The sequence below is a fragment of the Staurois parvus genome, unplaced genomic scaffold (assembly GCF_062004578.1).
Source record: "Staurois parvus isolate SC_StPar_1 unplaced genomic scaffold, SC_StPar_1.0 ptg000294l, whole genome shotgun sequence".
NCBI lineage: Eukaryota > Metazoa > Chordata > Amphibia > Anura > Ranidae > Staurois > Staurois parvus.
The window spans coordinates 1,187,352-1,202,213 of record NW_028318090.1 but is presented as its reverse complement, the minus strand read 5'-3'; positions in this window follow the sequence as shown (position 1 = coordinate 1,202,213).

Genomic DNA, 14,862 nt, shown 5'->3' with positions numbered 1-14,862 from the left:
GGGAGCTTTCCAGTACCTGATAACTGTGCTGGGAGCTCACAAGCGCAAATGTTTTTATTTGGGAAGCATATATGCGGCCTCTCATCATTAAAGGCAACCCTCCGAGAAGCCTCATATACTGTATGTGTACAGCTTGTGGGAAGAGGTTAAATGATCAAAACCAGAATACAGTAATAAAATGTACACAGCCATAAATCTGGGGTTCAAACCCTGCCAGAAAATCACCAGGAATGAACTCCCAGAGCAAAAGGATGGGACTTTCAATTGTGCCAAAAGTGAGGAATCACACAACACGACCATATATAAAAACAAAATCAATTTTATTACGAAATTAAATTAAAGTGCCATTTTCGTATTAAAAACATAACCATAAGATCCAATGCCCGCAAACAGTGTATGATAGCATTATATCAGCGTATAAAATCAATGTGTTTTGCACAGCTTGCTTCTTCAGGATCCACACTTAGATATACATGAAGAGGATGGCTACAGTAATAACAAAAAATGTATATAATATAAAACACAATAATATACTGTACATCAAATTGGCAATACAATGTATCTCCTCCTCAGGTCACTTCCCCTAGTGAATTATTTATTTATTACAGGTACGTATAGGGCGCCATTAATTTACACAGCGCTTTAAATATATATATTGTACATTCACATCAGTCACTTACCCTCAAGAAGCATACAATCCAAGGTCCCTAACTCACATTCATATACATACTGTAGAGCCAATTTAGACAGGAGACAATTAACATACCAGCATATCTTTGGAGTGTGGGAGGAAACCCACGCAGGCACAGGGAGAACATGCAAACTCCAGGCAGGTGGTACCATGGTTGGGATTCAAACCAACAACAATGCTGCTGCCAGGCAAAGTGCTAACCATTTAGCCATTGTGCTGCCGGATTCTTATTTATATATCTATGTATATATGTAGAACAGAAAGTTGAGTCAGTTGCTGGTTTCCTACAGTACGTTGTACATCACAGTGATTTTTTTCAAACTGTTAATTCTTTTCTTGAACTGTACTATGGACAAGGAAGTGAAAACCATCTTGCATTGAAACTTTATCCATTGTGGATATTAAAATGATTATTTCACACTTTGATAATCCTCCAACAAAAACTGATACCACATTTACAAACCTCTTCATACATAGCAGTTAGAAGTTTTAGATTTATTTTTCCTTTAGCGCACACGGTTTAAGGAAAATCTTAGAGTGTGGTTTGTTTGAGTTGAAGCAAGATGAAAGTTATTGTAATCAAAGTTCTTATATAATTACACACAAACATTTAATATCAGAGCATGTTAGGCAATTAAACCAAGACACAAATCATGATTAATTACTTTTTTAAGTCCTGGGTGTCCTTGTTTTACCCTAGATTATGTTTTTGAATTTGCTTTCATGCTATAATCTTTTTATATTGATTTTGCCTTTGTTACTTTTCATACAAATATTTGAGTATGATTATAGGATGTCTGGAAGTGAGCTAAAGCTGATCAAGTTAGTATTACTATTTTTCTTTTAGGTAATGCTGTCTTGGCAAGAAATGCAGGGTCTGCCGCCATTCACCTTTTATTAAAATACTAGTTCCCTGACTAATCTTCCTTCAATACATTATGAGCCACTCACCAGAAACAACTATGCAGACCTGTGTGCAGATGTGTATAATTGCTGCAGGGCAACAACTCATAAAGTAGTGAAGCCACTAGATCAGTATGAAAACCAATCGGGATTTACAGAATAAGATGTCAGTGATAGTGCCTTCCACAACAGGTTTCCCTTATTTGTCATTAACCACTTGACCTCCAGAGGATTTACCCCCCTTCCTGACCAGGCCTCTTTTTGCTACTCGGCGCTGCACTAATTCAACTGATAATTGCGCGGTCATGCAATGCTGCACCCAAACAAAATTTACGTCCCTTTTTTCACACAAATAGAGCTTTCTTTCAGTGGTATTTGATCACCTGTGCGCTTTTTATTTTTCACGCTATAAACAAAAAAAGGCCAAAAATTTTGAAGAAAAAGAATATTTTTTACTTTCAGCTATAAAAAATATATAGTAAACTCAAAGTTGGTTATAAATTTAGGCCAAAATGTATTCTGCTACATGTTTTTGGTAAAAAAAAAATCCCAATAAGTGTATATTGATTGCTTTGTGTGAAAGTTATAGCATCTACAAACTATAGTATAGATACTGCAATTTACCCCATTTTTTTGCTATACAGTGCTGTGCTAGTTTAACGGACAATTGCGCGGTCATGCAATACGGTACATAATATAAATTTACATCCTTGTTTTCCCACAAATTGAGCTTTCTTTTGGTGGTATTTGATCGCCTGTGCGGTTTTTATTTTTTGCGCTATAAAAAAAAAGGCTGACAATTTTGAGGAAAAAAAACAATATTTTGGACTTTTTGCTATAAAACATGTCCAGTAAAAAAAAATTAAAAAATCAAATTTAGTCATAAATTTCTGCCAAAATGCATTCTGCGACATGTCTTTGCTAAAAAAAAAAAAACCTAATACGTGTAAATTAATCGGTTTATGTGAAAGTTATAGCGTTTAAAAATGGCGGGAAAGATACTGGGATTTTTAGTTTCTTTTTATACTAATAATGGCGGCGATCAGCGACTTATGGCAGCGATCAGTGACTTATGGCGGCGATCAGCGACTTATGGCGGGACTGCGGCGGACATTCTGACATTGGGGGGTACTGACTTGGGGTCACTGACATCCCCAGTGACACCAATACAGTGATCAGTGCAAAAAAAAAAAAACACTAACACTGTACTAATGGCACTGGGGTGGAAGGGGTTAACTTTATTTTTCGGGGAAGGGTTATCTGTGTGAGGGGGAGTGTTTTACTAGGGGGCGGGGGTGTGTGCTGGATGGGGACAGGCTGATCGGGAGAGAGAAACTCTTCTGTCCCGATCAGCTTGTTCTCGAGCTGTCAGGGAAGTGACAGAAAGCACAGCTACTGCAGCTGTGCTCTCTGTCACTGATTGCCGCCGATCGCCGGAAGATAGCCGTTAAGGACTGGCTGTGACCCGGCGACTGACATCCGCAGCTGTGATCGGTTTTGCCTGCCCGTGCCGCCCTGCCACCGTATTTATACAGTGGCTGGTCGGCATGTGGTTAAATACTGACATCTGTAATTTCAGCTTTCAAGAAGTGTATTGTTTCAAATTATTTTCAAACTGAATGATATTTAAAATATTTGGAAACCTTTCAAAATGAAACGGAAGAAATATAAGAATTCAAATGTAACAATCACATTTACAGTCTAGATCACATGTGTCAAACACAAGGCCCACAAGCTGAATCTGGTCCACCATTCCATTATATGTGACCCTTGCACTGCTCCTAAAGCTGTGACATCTCCCTTGTCTCTGCCTCCACCTTGTCTCAGCATTCAGAAGTAGAGAAGAGGACAGAACTCCTTCTATAGATCCTGCACCTCTCTGTGCAGCCCCCCCCTCTTGTCTTTGCCTTCCCTGGTCTTAGCATTCGGAATACTCCTGCAGCTGACTCCAGCCCTCCTCTGGTCATCCTCCAGACCCTGCACTTTCTGCTTCCCAGTTCCTCCCCAGCTTCTTCCCAGCAACAGCACAAAGAAAGGGGGATGCACTGTGATGTAAGGGAGGATGGGGGACTTTTGACTTCTGATAGCGGGGGGGCTCGTGACACCTGATGTAAGGGGGGGATTTGGTGCTCTGGACATCTAGTCTTACAGATACAACCGGCCCTTTGAGGGCAACCATAATGCTTATGTGGTCCGCGATGAAATTGAGTTTGACTCCCCTGGTCTAGATTATTATTATTTATCATAATAATAAATAGAACCCATGGCAGAGAGTGCAATACATAAAATGTTTGAAAGACACATGTCCTTCAAACTATCTATGTATGGAACAGGAACTTGTATTGAACTTGTATGAAACAAAGTGAACTGGTCACTATTCTATCAGTAGGTTTGCGAGAGTGGAGTGGATGGGTGGTATTCCCCAGGAGTTTGGGCTCAGTTGTTCCCAGCCCCAGGTCACTTCCTTACCTCATCAGATACTGGCAGACAGAGCAGGCAGATGCAGTAAGACTGCTGGTCAGTTGAGTAACGAGGAAACCGAGGAGCTAGCAGGAGTACCAAAGTGCTTGGAGGAGCAGTTTGGTAAAGGAACAGTGCAGGCAGAACAGGAGTCACAGGTGGAGTGTACCAGGAACAGTGCCAGCAGCAACAGACGGAGGTTACCTAGGAACAGTGCCAGCAGCCAGGAGTGACATATGCAGTGTACCAGGAACAATGTCAGCAGCCAGGGGTAACAGATGGTGCTTACTTGGAATAGCAGCTACAGACTGCATTGACCAGGCAGCAGTGGAGGAGGCACAGGGAAGCATACTAGTGTTTGGTAAACTCATGACAGTTGGGGTCACATGGACAAATGTTGCACAGGCGACTAGCCACTAAGTACACCAAACCTTTAAGAGTGTGGCCAGGTGATGCAGCCATGTGTGATTGGCTGTGGCTGCGGCATCCAGATTAATTCCCCAAAGAGAGCTTGTCTTTAAGCCTTAGGAACACGCTGCTGGAACAGGGAAGAGATATAGCTGCTACACCCTCATAACAAGAGTCTTTTTCCTTACCACTTGCCCTCCAGAACATTTACCTCTCTTAATGACCATGCCATTTTTTGCAATTGGGCACTGGGCTATTTCAACTGGTAATTGCGTGGTCATGCAATGCTGTACCCAAATAAAATTTATGTCCCTTTTTCACACAAGTAAAGCTTTCTTTTGGTGGTATTTGAGCAGCACTGGGTTTTATATTTTTTGTGACATAAATGAAAAAAGACCAAACATTTAAAAAAAAAAAATTTTTTGTTACTTTCGGTTATAAAAAATATATAGAAAACTTAACGTTAGTCATAAATTTAGGCCAAAAAGTATCCTGCTACATGTCTTTGGTAAATAAAAAAAATCCTAATACATGTATATTAATTGATTTGTGTGAGTTATAGCATCTACAAATTATGGTTTATACTAGGCATTACTAAATGACGGATCGTGGTCCAGACCCAGTAACAGTCCTATCCAACCACAGGGGAGTCTGTAATGGATGGGTCTGTGATTGTGGGGCTGTGATTTGAGGTCTGTGATTGGGGGGTCTGTGATGAGGGGTCAGTGATTTTGTGGATTTGTAATGAGGGGTCAGTGATAGGGGGGCTGTTTTGAGGTCTGCCTTGGGGGGTCTGTGATTGGTGGGTTCTATTATTGGGGTGGTCTGTGATTTGAGGGTCTATGATTGAGGGGATCTGTAATGAGGGGTCTGTGGGTCGGGTCTGTGATGTAAAAGGGGGGGTCTGTGATGTAAAAAGGGCTTGTTCACACTTGTGCAGAAATCTGCACTAGAAAAACACAGGTATTTGTAAGGGCAATATAAAACAATTGTTTTCTATGTGCCCTGTTAACACTGCAATAGTATCCCAGGGTGCTGAGCAGTGCAGTGTGAAATGCGTACTGTGTGCATTTTTCTGCAACGGATTGGAGTTCACCTGAAGGCTCCATGCACAGTCTGTCTCTATGCACTGCAACTGAGCATCAGTGCATAAAAATGAATGAAATATAACTCTGACATTTCAATAAGGTTGAAGAAAAAAAAGGACAAAGTGTGATGCACATAAATGCACACTGCCGCCACACCAGTTCCTGGACCTCACACTAACAGGTTCCCACACATTAGAACCCTGCATTTTAATATAAGGGACAGGATGTTTGGCCCCTAAAGGTGGAGGGGAGGACTGTGTCGTGCTTAGCCTCCTTTGGCTTTGATGTGAAGGATCTGAGCCATAGCACCAACATGACACTTGGACCTCCGTTTGAAGAAAATTTTACTGACCAAACCCCCTGTGAATTTTAATTCAGTACCCCTGGTATATAAAGTATTTTGGAATTTTACGCAGCTTTTACTTTCTGACTGCCTATCACATTTCTTGAGGTGCTACAATGCCAGGGCAATACAAAAACCTTCTAAATGTCCCTTTTTTGGAAAGTAGACACCCCAAGGAATTTGCTGAGAGGCATGTCGAGTCCATGGAACATTTTATTATTTGCTAGAAATTTTTGGAAAATGACAAAAACATTTTCTTTTCTTTTTTAACACAAAGTTGTCAGTTAAATTATACTGTATTTTGCAAAGCATGCCATGGGTATATGTGAAATAACACCCCAAAACACATTCTGCTACTTCTCCTGAGTATAGGGATATACCACATGTGAGAGACTTTTTGGCAGCCTAGCCACATACACACCCCCAATGACCACATCCAGGCTTTCAAAGGGCATACTGTATTTCCTCGTATCACTTCTTTACTGCCTATCACAGTTTCGGAAGCCCTAAAATACCAAGATAGTACAAACACCCCTGCCCCCCAAATGACCCCTTTTTGGAAAGTAGACAACCCCAAGGAATTTGATAAGAGCCATGGTGAGTATTTTGCAGATATAATCTTTGTCACAGGGTTTTGTAAAAGAATAAAAAAAAGAAAAACATTCATTGTCTTTTTCTTTCTTCGTTTTCCAAAAACTTGTGGCAACAAATGAGACCTGCAAATTACTCACCATGCCTCTTAGCAAATACCTTGGAGTGTATAGTTTCCAAAAAGGATCATTTGGGGCGGTGCTTCTACTATCCTGGAATTTCAGGGCCAAAATTAGAAGCTTATGTCTAACCACTTGAAGACCAAGCCATTTCTGACACTCTTTGTTTACTTGAAAAACGTTTTTTTGCTAGAAAATTACTTTGAACCCCAAAAAACATTATATATTTATATAATTTATATTATATATGGCACACAATATTTGCGCAGCAATTTTTCAAACTCAAATTTTAGGGAAAATATACACGTTCTAGAATTTTAATGCACACAATATAATGTACAATTGTTTGATAAAGTATAAAAGATAATATTATGCCGAGTAAATGGATACCAAACATGACATGCTTTAAAATGCATTGGCAACAAATTTCGTAAATTTGTAACATTAATTGGAGACGTTTTAAAAGCCTTTACAGGTCACCACTTTAAATTTGCTCAGGAGGTCTAGTGCTAGAATTACTTCCCAAGAGCTGACATTTGTGGTGATACCTCACATGCACATTGTAATCTCTGTTTACATACCGCCATGGGACCGCCGGTTGAATTTGCCTTTGCACGCGAGCACATGGATGGGGCTGGGGTGAATTTTTTTTCTAATTATTTCTGTTTCTTTTTTTACATTATTTTTACACTGTCCAGTTAATTTATTTTTTTCGAATGTAAACATCCCCTGTGATAGCAATAGGCAGTGACAGGTATTCTTTTCTGAGAAATCTGGGGTCTTTTAGACTCTAGAATTCTCCTCTGCCCTTAAAGCAACTGATCACACCAAGATCAGTGTGGTCAAATGCTTTCCCAATTTTCAAATGGGATGTTGATATCCGGCGAAGCGATGAAATGATGAAATGCTCCTAGCTTCCGGTCTGTTAGACCATAAAGATGATTGGAGGCACTCCAGTCTCTGATCAGCTCTATTGTCAGCCAGTGGAACTGCCAGCTGCATTTCTGGGTTCCCCGGTGGGACAGGAGAGCCCAAGAAAACCCTGGAAAGCTGCGGTCCAGTGGCTAATTAGAGGCTAGAACTGTTTTTACATGAAAGCCAACCGCCAGATGAAAAATACTGATGCCAGGATGATGCCTGTAGCTGCAAAGAGTGAGTGGAAAGCAGCCCGAGTGTCCAAGTAATACATGGGAGAGGTGAAGAAGCAGCTCCAGCATGCTTTCTTCCTTAGGAGAAATCCTTTTTGGTTAAAGATTCCAAGTCTCCATCTGAGAGAGATGTTACAATGCTGCCATACCAGTAGCTTTCTGGAGAAGTCCTTTCTGGTTAAAGATTTCAAATCTCCATCTGAGAGTTTATACATTGCTGCTATACCAGTAGCTTTCTGGTGAGTGCATATCGGTGGTGGATTGTCTCACTGGATTCCACAGCACTCATTTTGTATTGAACACTACTGTGCCTTGTAGTTCCACGGATACATTATTTTTTGTCACTGAGATTGATCTATCTGGAACTGAACACTGCTGTGTTTGTTGTGTTTTGTAGTGCCACGGACACAATACTTCACTTTACTCACACTGATTTATTTTTGGATGCTATTTATGTGCTAATTGCATTATTTAGCTTATGGATTGATCCAGGGGCGGACTGACAACTCATGGGGCCCCCGGGCAATAGGGGATCATGGGGCCCCTGTGTCCTTGCCCAAACTCAAAAAAGCCTATGAAAAAGGTACCAGGGGCATCTCATGGGGCCCCCTACTGACCCCGGGCCCTCGGGCAGTGCCCGAGTTTCCAAATGGTCAGTCCGCCCCTGGATTGATCATTTCGTATTTAGTTTACATTTGTGTGATTCATATTATACAACTTGCACTGGCGATATAATTTCTTTTATTACACATTTATGTGCTGCACTTTTTTATATCTTACGTTATATATTGTGTTCTTTCAATGTGCAGTACTAGTAATCAATGAGATCCAAGCACAATAAGGGCGTATATGGTAATAATGTCTTTATCCTATAGTAAGGTCATACACATGACTTTATTTCTGAGTTTGGCCATTTGCTTTGTTGAACATTTAGTAAATGTACATGTACAAGGCATATAAGATAAAATTGACTGAACTCAGAGGTCTTATTGCATCTATTAGTAAATGCAACAAATTGAACATCCTCATCGTACTAGAGTACTAGACGCTGCAGGTGGGGGTACCTGTTTAAACAACTGTGAACATCAGATGGGGTGCTGCTTTTGCGTGAGTGCTGCTTTTGATGGAGTGCTAAGACACAGTTGAACAGAGCAGTCTAATCATGGCTTCTCTGCTTTTCACAGGTAAATGCTGCTATCTGCTCTCCACTCTAAACTGTAACAATGCATAGACTTCTGTTAATTTAAGTACAAATAGTGTATATATATTTTTGTCTATGTTCATTAGTTCTCACCTCTAGTTGCACTCTTTTTATGACTGTGGCCTGTGTCTGGTCTGTGTTTGATAAACATCCCCCCCCCCCCAATTCATGTGATCCTTATCTGTTCCTAATTGGGACGGAGAAGAGTGTTCATTTGATTATCTCCCTATAAATTTAGATCAGCTCATGGGGGGTGGTCACAGATAGGGGGGCATAATCACAGATGGGGTGCTGCTTTTGCGTGAGTGCTGCTTTTGATGGAGTGCTAAGACACAGTTGAACACAGCAGTCTAACTAAAGCAGGATAACTCAAGCAGCAGGAAGACACAACAACAGCAAGAAACTCTACTGCACGCTGGACATACTGCAAGCAAATACATCTCTTACAAGTCTGAGTCCCACTCCGTGTACCTTTTAATATGTCCCCTCTACTCCTCCTTTTCATATTACTATCCTGCGTTCCCAAAATCTCACTTCTTTACCCCTCTGCTCCATCCCAATACTTGTACATCTCACCCTCACTGCTACCATCTCCCTACTACTGCTCTCATCACCTCCTGCTGATACTTTACTCTCCTGCTGACCCAAACACAAGGACTGGAAGGCATGTACACTCATGTACATCCCGCTCCCATCTTACTTTCCTCACCCTTCTGCTTCTCCTAACCTCTGGGGATATCTCCCCAAACCCTGGTCCTCCAGTATCTCACCCCCACACCAGGCATCCTCTTTCTTCCAGGAATAGCTGCAATCCCCTCAATTTAATATCAGTCCCCGTGCTCCCAAAAACCACCCTCCCCTTCAAGCAGCAGATTCTGCTTCTCCCGCAGCACTTTCCTATGGAGGCCTCCTCTGGACTCACTCACCCAAACCCAGTGGTCAGAAAGGTGGTGGAGTTGGTTTGCTCCTATCCCCACTGAGCACCTTTCAAGTCATCCCTAACCCTCCCTCTCTATCCTTCTCTTCTTTCGAGACTCACTGCATCCGGCTGTTTTCTTCCATTTCTCTGAGGATTGCAGTGATCTATCGGCCTCCTGGACCGGTGTCCTGCTTTCTTGATGATTTCTCCGCCTGGCTACCCTACTTTCTCTCCTCTGAACTACCCCCTATCATTCTTGGAGATTTTAATATCCCTATTAATGTCAACAACCCGGCTACATCCCAACTCTTCAACTTAACCTCATCTTTTGCATTAGCACAATGTATACAGTCCTCCACTCACTCTGATGGGAATAAATTAGACCTTGTTTTCTCTCATCTTTGCACTCCCTACAACCTCCCAAACACCCCCTTTCCTCTCTCTGATCACAATCTCATAACCTTCGCAGTGTCCTCGTCTTCAAACACCTATCCCTCAAAGCAGCAAACAATTACCCGCAGAAACCTTCACAACTTGAATCCTGCTCCTTTCCACTCTGCAACTGACCAACTCTATTACAGAATCTCTCCCCTATCTTGCCCTGACCTGGCCACTGCTGTCTACAACAGTTTGCTTTCATCCGCATTAGACTTACTTGCTCCTCTAACAACACGAAGCATCAGGCCCCCGACCGTTACAACGTGGCAGACTGACGACATCAGAAATCTTAAACGACATAGTCGTGCGCTGGAGCGATTGTGGTGTAAAACCAAATCTCAACAAGCATTCCCCTATATAAATCTGCTTTCTTAACATACAATTCCTCCCTTCATGCTGTCAAACAAGCCTACTTTGTCACTCTTATTAATACCTTGTCATCCAGTCCTTATTGTCTCTTCTCTGCTTTTAACTCTCTACTTTCTCCACCTCCACCCAGTACCTCACTCACTGCTCACAAGATTGCAAATCATTTCAAAAACAAGATTGATGCAATTCGTAGGGGCATCGCCACTGCACAGACATCCATCCCACTTAGCATACCTAATACTAAACCTCCCTCAACTTTCCTCTTTTGACCTACTACCAAAGAGATCACTAAGGTTTTCTCAGAAGCCCGTCTCACCATCTGCCCCCTGAATCCTGTCCCCTCACAACTACTATGGTCACCCTCTTCTTCCATCCTATGCTCCCTCACTCACATCTTCTATCTTTCCCTCTCTACTGGTGCCTTCCCCTCCCCTCTAAAGCATGCACACATCACTCCCATACTTAAAAAGCCCTCCCTGGACCCCACCAACCTGGACAACTTAAGACCCATCTCCCTGCTGCCATTTACCTCTAAACTATAATCGCCTGAGCTCCCACCTCACCAACAACAACCTTCTTGACCCTCTACAGTCTGGCTTTCGCTCACTACACTCTTCTAAAACTGCCCTACTAAAACTCACTAATGATCTACTAACAGCTAAAACCAATGGCCACTACTCCGTACTCTTACTTCTTGACCTCTCTGCGGCTTTTGATACGGTTGACCATCCCCTCCTTCTCAAAAAACTCCACTCTCTTGGCCTCAGATACTCTGCTCTCTCCTGGTTCTCCTCCTACCTACCGCAGCGCTCCTTCAGCGTTACCTATAATGCTGCCTCCTCCTCTTCACTCCCTCTTTCCGTAGGGGTCCCTCAAGGTTCTGTCCTTGGACCCCTTCTCTTCTCCATCTACACCTCCTGCCTTGGTGTCTTGATAAACTCCCATGGCTTTAAGTACCATCTCTATGCTGATGACACACAAATCTATCTTTCTACCCCTCACCTCACCCCTTCAGTCTCCTCTCGCATTACTATCCTACTAAGTGACATATCGGCATGGATGTCACTCCACTTCCTCAAAGTCAATCTTTCCAAAACTGAGCTCTTAGTATTCCCCCCAGCCCGTGACCCCTCCCCTGACTTCTCCATCAAGATCAATAACACAATCATCAGTCCCTCCCCTCATGCCAGGGTACTAGGTGTAATCCTAGACTCTCATCTGTCTTTTCAGTCCCAAATCCATTCACTGTTCAAATCTTGTAGACTTCACCTCCGTAACATCTCCAAGATACGCCCGTTCCTAACCTCGGAAACCACTAAGCAACTTATTCACTCCCTTGTTATATCTCGCCTTGACTATTGTAACTCCCTCCTCATTGGCCTACTTAATCGCAGGCTATCCCCTCTTCAGTCTATCATGAATGCTGCTACCAGACTCATCCATCTTACTAACCGTTCTGTATCAGCCACCTCTCTCTGCCAATCCCTCCACTGGCTTCCCATTGCCCAACGGATAAAATTCAAAACAGTAACAATAACGTATAAAGCCATTTATAACTCTGTCCCAAATTACATCACCGATCTTGTCTCTAAATATCACCCAAACCATACTCTCCGCTCCTCGCAAGACCTCCTACTCTCTAGCTCCCTTGTCTCCTCCTCCCATGCTCGTCTCCAGGACTTCTCCAGAGATTCCCCTATCCTCTGGAACTCTCTACCCCAATTTATCAGAGTATCGCCTACTCTGCTCACTTTTAGGTGATCTCTGAAAACCTATCTCTTCAGGGAAGCCTATCCTGCCCTCAGCTAATAATGGAATCTTCTACTCTTCCAACCACTAGCCCCTCCCTCCTAGATTGTAAGCTCCAAGGAGCAGGGCCCTCCTATCCCTCTTGTATTGAACTGTATTGTTGCTGTATTGTCTCCCATTATATTGTAAAGCGCTGAGCAAACTGTTGGCGCTTTATAAATCCTGTATAATAATAACAATTAGTAAACATATTATTGATGACACTAAATATCATAAAAATATACAATCTTTATTGTTTCACAGTTAAAAATAAACTAAAATCACATTTAAAATAAACCATATTAGCATCCTGCATGGGCTGCGGTCCAAGATGTGTGTGTGTGTTTTTTTTTTTAACTGATTTAGGGACAGGGTGCTTTTGTACTCACTAGGGCAATGGGCATGGTTTCTTCTTTCCATCCGCCTCTGTTCTGTTCCCGCTGATTGAATTAATCACTAACATTATTGTATTATATCACATAGTTAACATTTAGTAGCCTTGCTGACCTCTGGCTATAAACAATCCTATTGTCCTAGTCCCTTTGTGGTAGGCAGTGTAGTTAAAGGACTATGGTCAGTCCAAAAGTCCTCAGGTATGTTGTCCATTTTTCTGTTGCTCAAACCAATTTCTACAGTAAATACTTTAGTTCTGCTTCTCTAAGGGTTTTGGATGCTAAAGAAACAGTTTTCCCAACCTGGTCTGCAAGCCACCACACCAAGGTCTCAAGCATCTGTAGTAACAATAGTAGGTAGAGAAGAATCAAATAATGCCAATGCTGGACTGCTCATAATGAGCCATTTGCTGTCACAAAGGTTTCTCTCTCATGCTTGCATTTACATGTAGTAATGCTCTCAATGGCTCCACAACAAAGGTGGAATTGGAAATACATTTGAAATACCATGAAGTAAAACCTAAAAAAGCAAGTCACTGTAGGTCCGAAAGTCAAATGAAGCAGATGCTTGTATAACAGCTTTGACATGCTTGGGATCAGGCAGTAGTTCCTTTTGAGATATAATGTGACCATGAAGACGGCTGAGTTTGTCTAAAGCAGCATTTTGAAAGATTATGTTACAATCCTCCAGATTTAATGCACTTTAAAAAATTTAAGGTATTTATCTTGAAGAACCAGAGTTGGGCCATTTACAATTATGTCATCAAAATCAATGTAAGCCAGGTATGTTACTGAGGTTTGAAATCGTTAATCTTTGAAAACAATTAGGTGCTGAAGGTAACCCATAAGGTACACACTTGAAACAAAATGGGTCCTCATCTGTAACAAATGCAATGAGGTTCCTCCTTTCCTTACCTAGAACAAAATTATGATATGTGCTTTGAAGATCCAAGGTAGAAAATAATTTACCTCCTCTGAGTTCTGAAAATACTTCCTCAATAAAGGACAAGGGGTGAGGATTAATCAAAATAGCTTTATTTGGTTCACTAAGGTCAACACACAATTATATACTTCCTGTTTTCTTCATTGTCACCACAACAGGAGATGCCCATTTAGATGCATAATTTTTTCCAATATATTTGTTCTATTAGTTTTTTAAGTTCTTGGTAAACAGATTACAGTGAAGTGTAAGCATCTCAATTTCTGACACACTGTTTCACATATCATCACAATTGAAAGCTCAGCTAAACCCTTCTATCTTTTTCGGTCAAATCAGCTACCTTCCTGTTTTATCTGCAACTACCATGATGCTGCACATGTGATCAATTATGATATCAGCCATTTGATGGTTTGACAGTTTGCTTGAGGGCACAAGCAAATGTGACAGCCTCCCTTGCATGCAGAGAACTGTAACTGTTTTTTGAAACCGTTAAATCGATGGATTTTGTTCCACTTTAATTTTTTTAACAAAGTTCTTTGTACAGTCTAGTGAAGTGTCACTGAGCTGTGAAGCCTTGAACACATCATAGAGCAACTGAGGCTGTTGTGCTAAGACCATCCACTAAGTGTAGATTTGGTGCAGGAAAAAGATCCCTGCCTACTATAGCACTGCCTTTCTTTACAATGTAGAAGTCAGCATGCACACTAATTGATTGAAATAGGGTCTCTAAAATAACTAACCAGTTGTGGAGTAGGTGCAGTAAGTGGTTTATTAGTAGACTTCTAGTAGATTTTCTCAGGAGTATACAGCCAACATCAGGAAAATAGAGAAGTCCTTGTTAGCAGAAGCAGTAGTAATAGTTATAGTGCAAAAACATTTATTTGGACTGGAAGTTTCATGTTTATCGTCACTTAAGACAGTAACCTCTGGGGCAGTGACTTCATGAACCTGTCTATCAATGTGACAGTTTTTTTTTCAGTGTCCCATTTCCTTGCTTTTGCGGCACAGTGCATCTTATGCAGGACGTGCAGAGCACAGTGGGGAGTTCTCACACTTATAGCCGG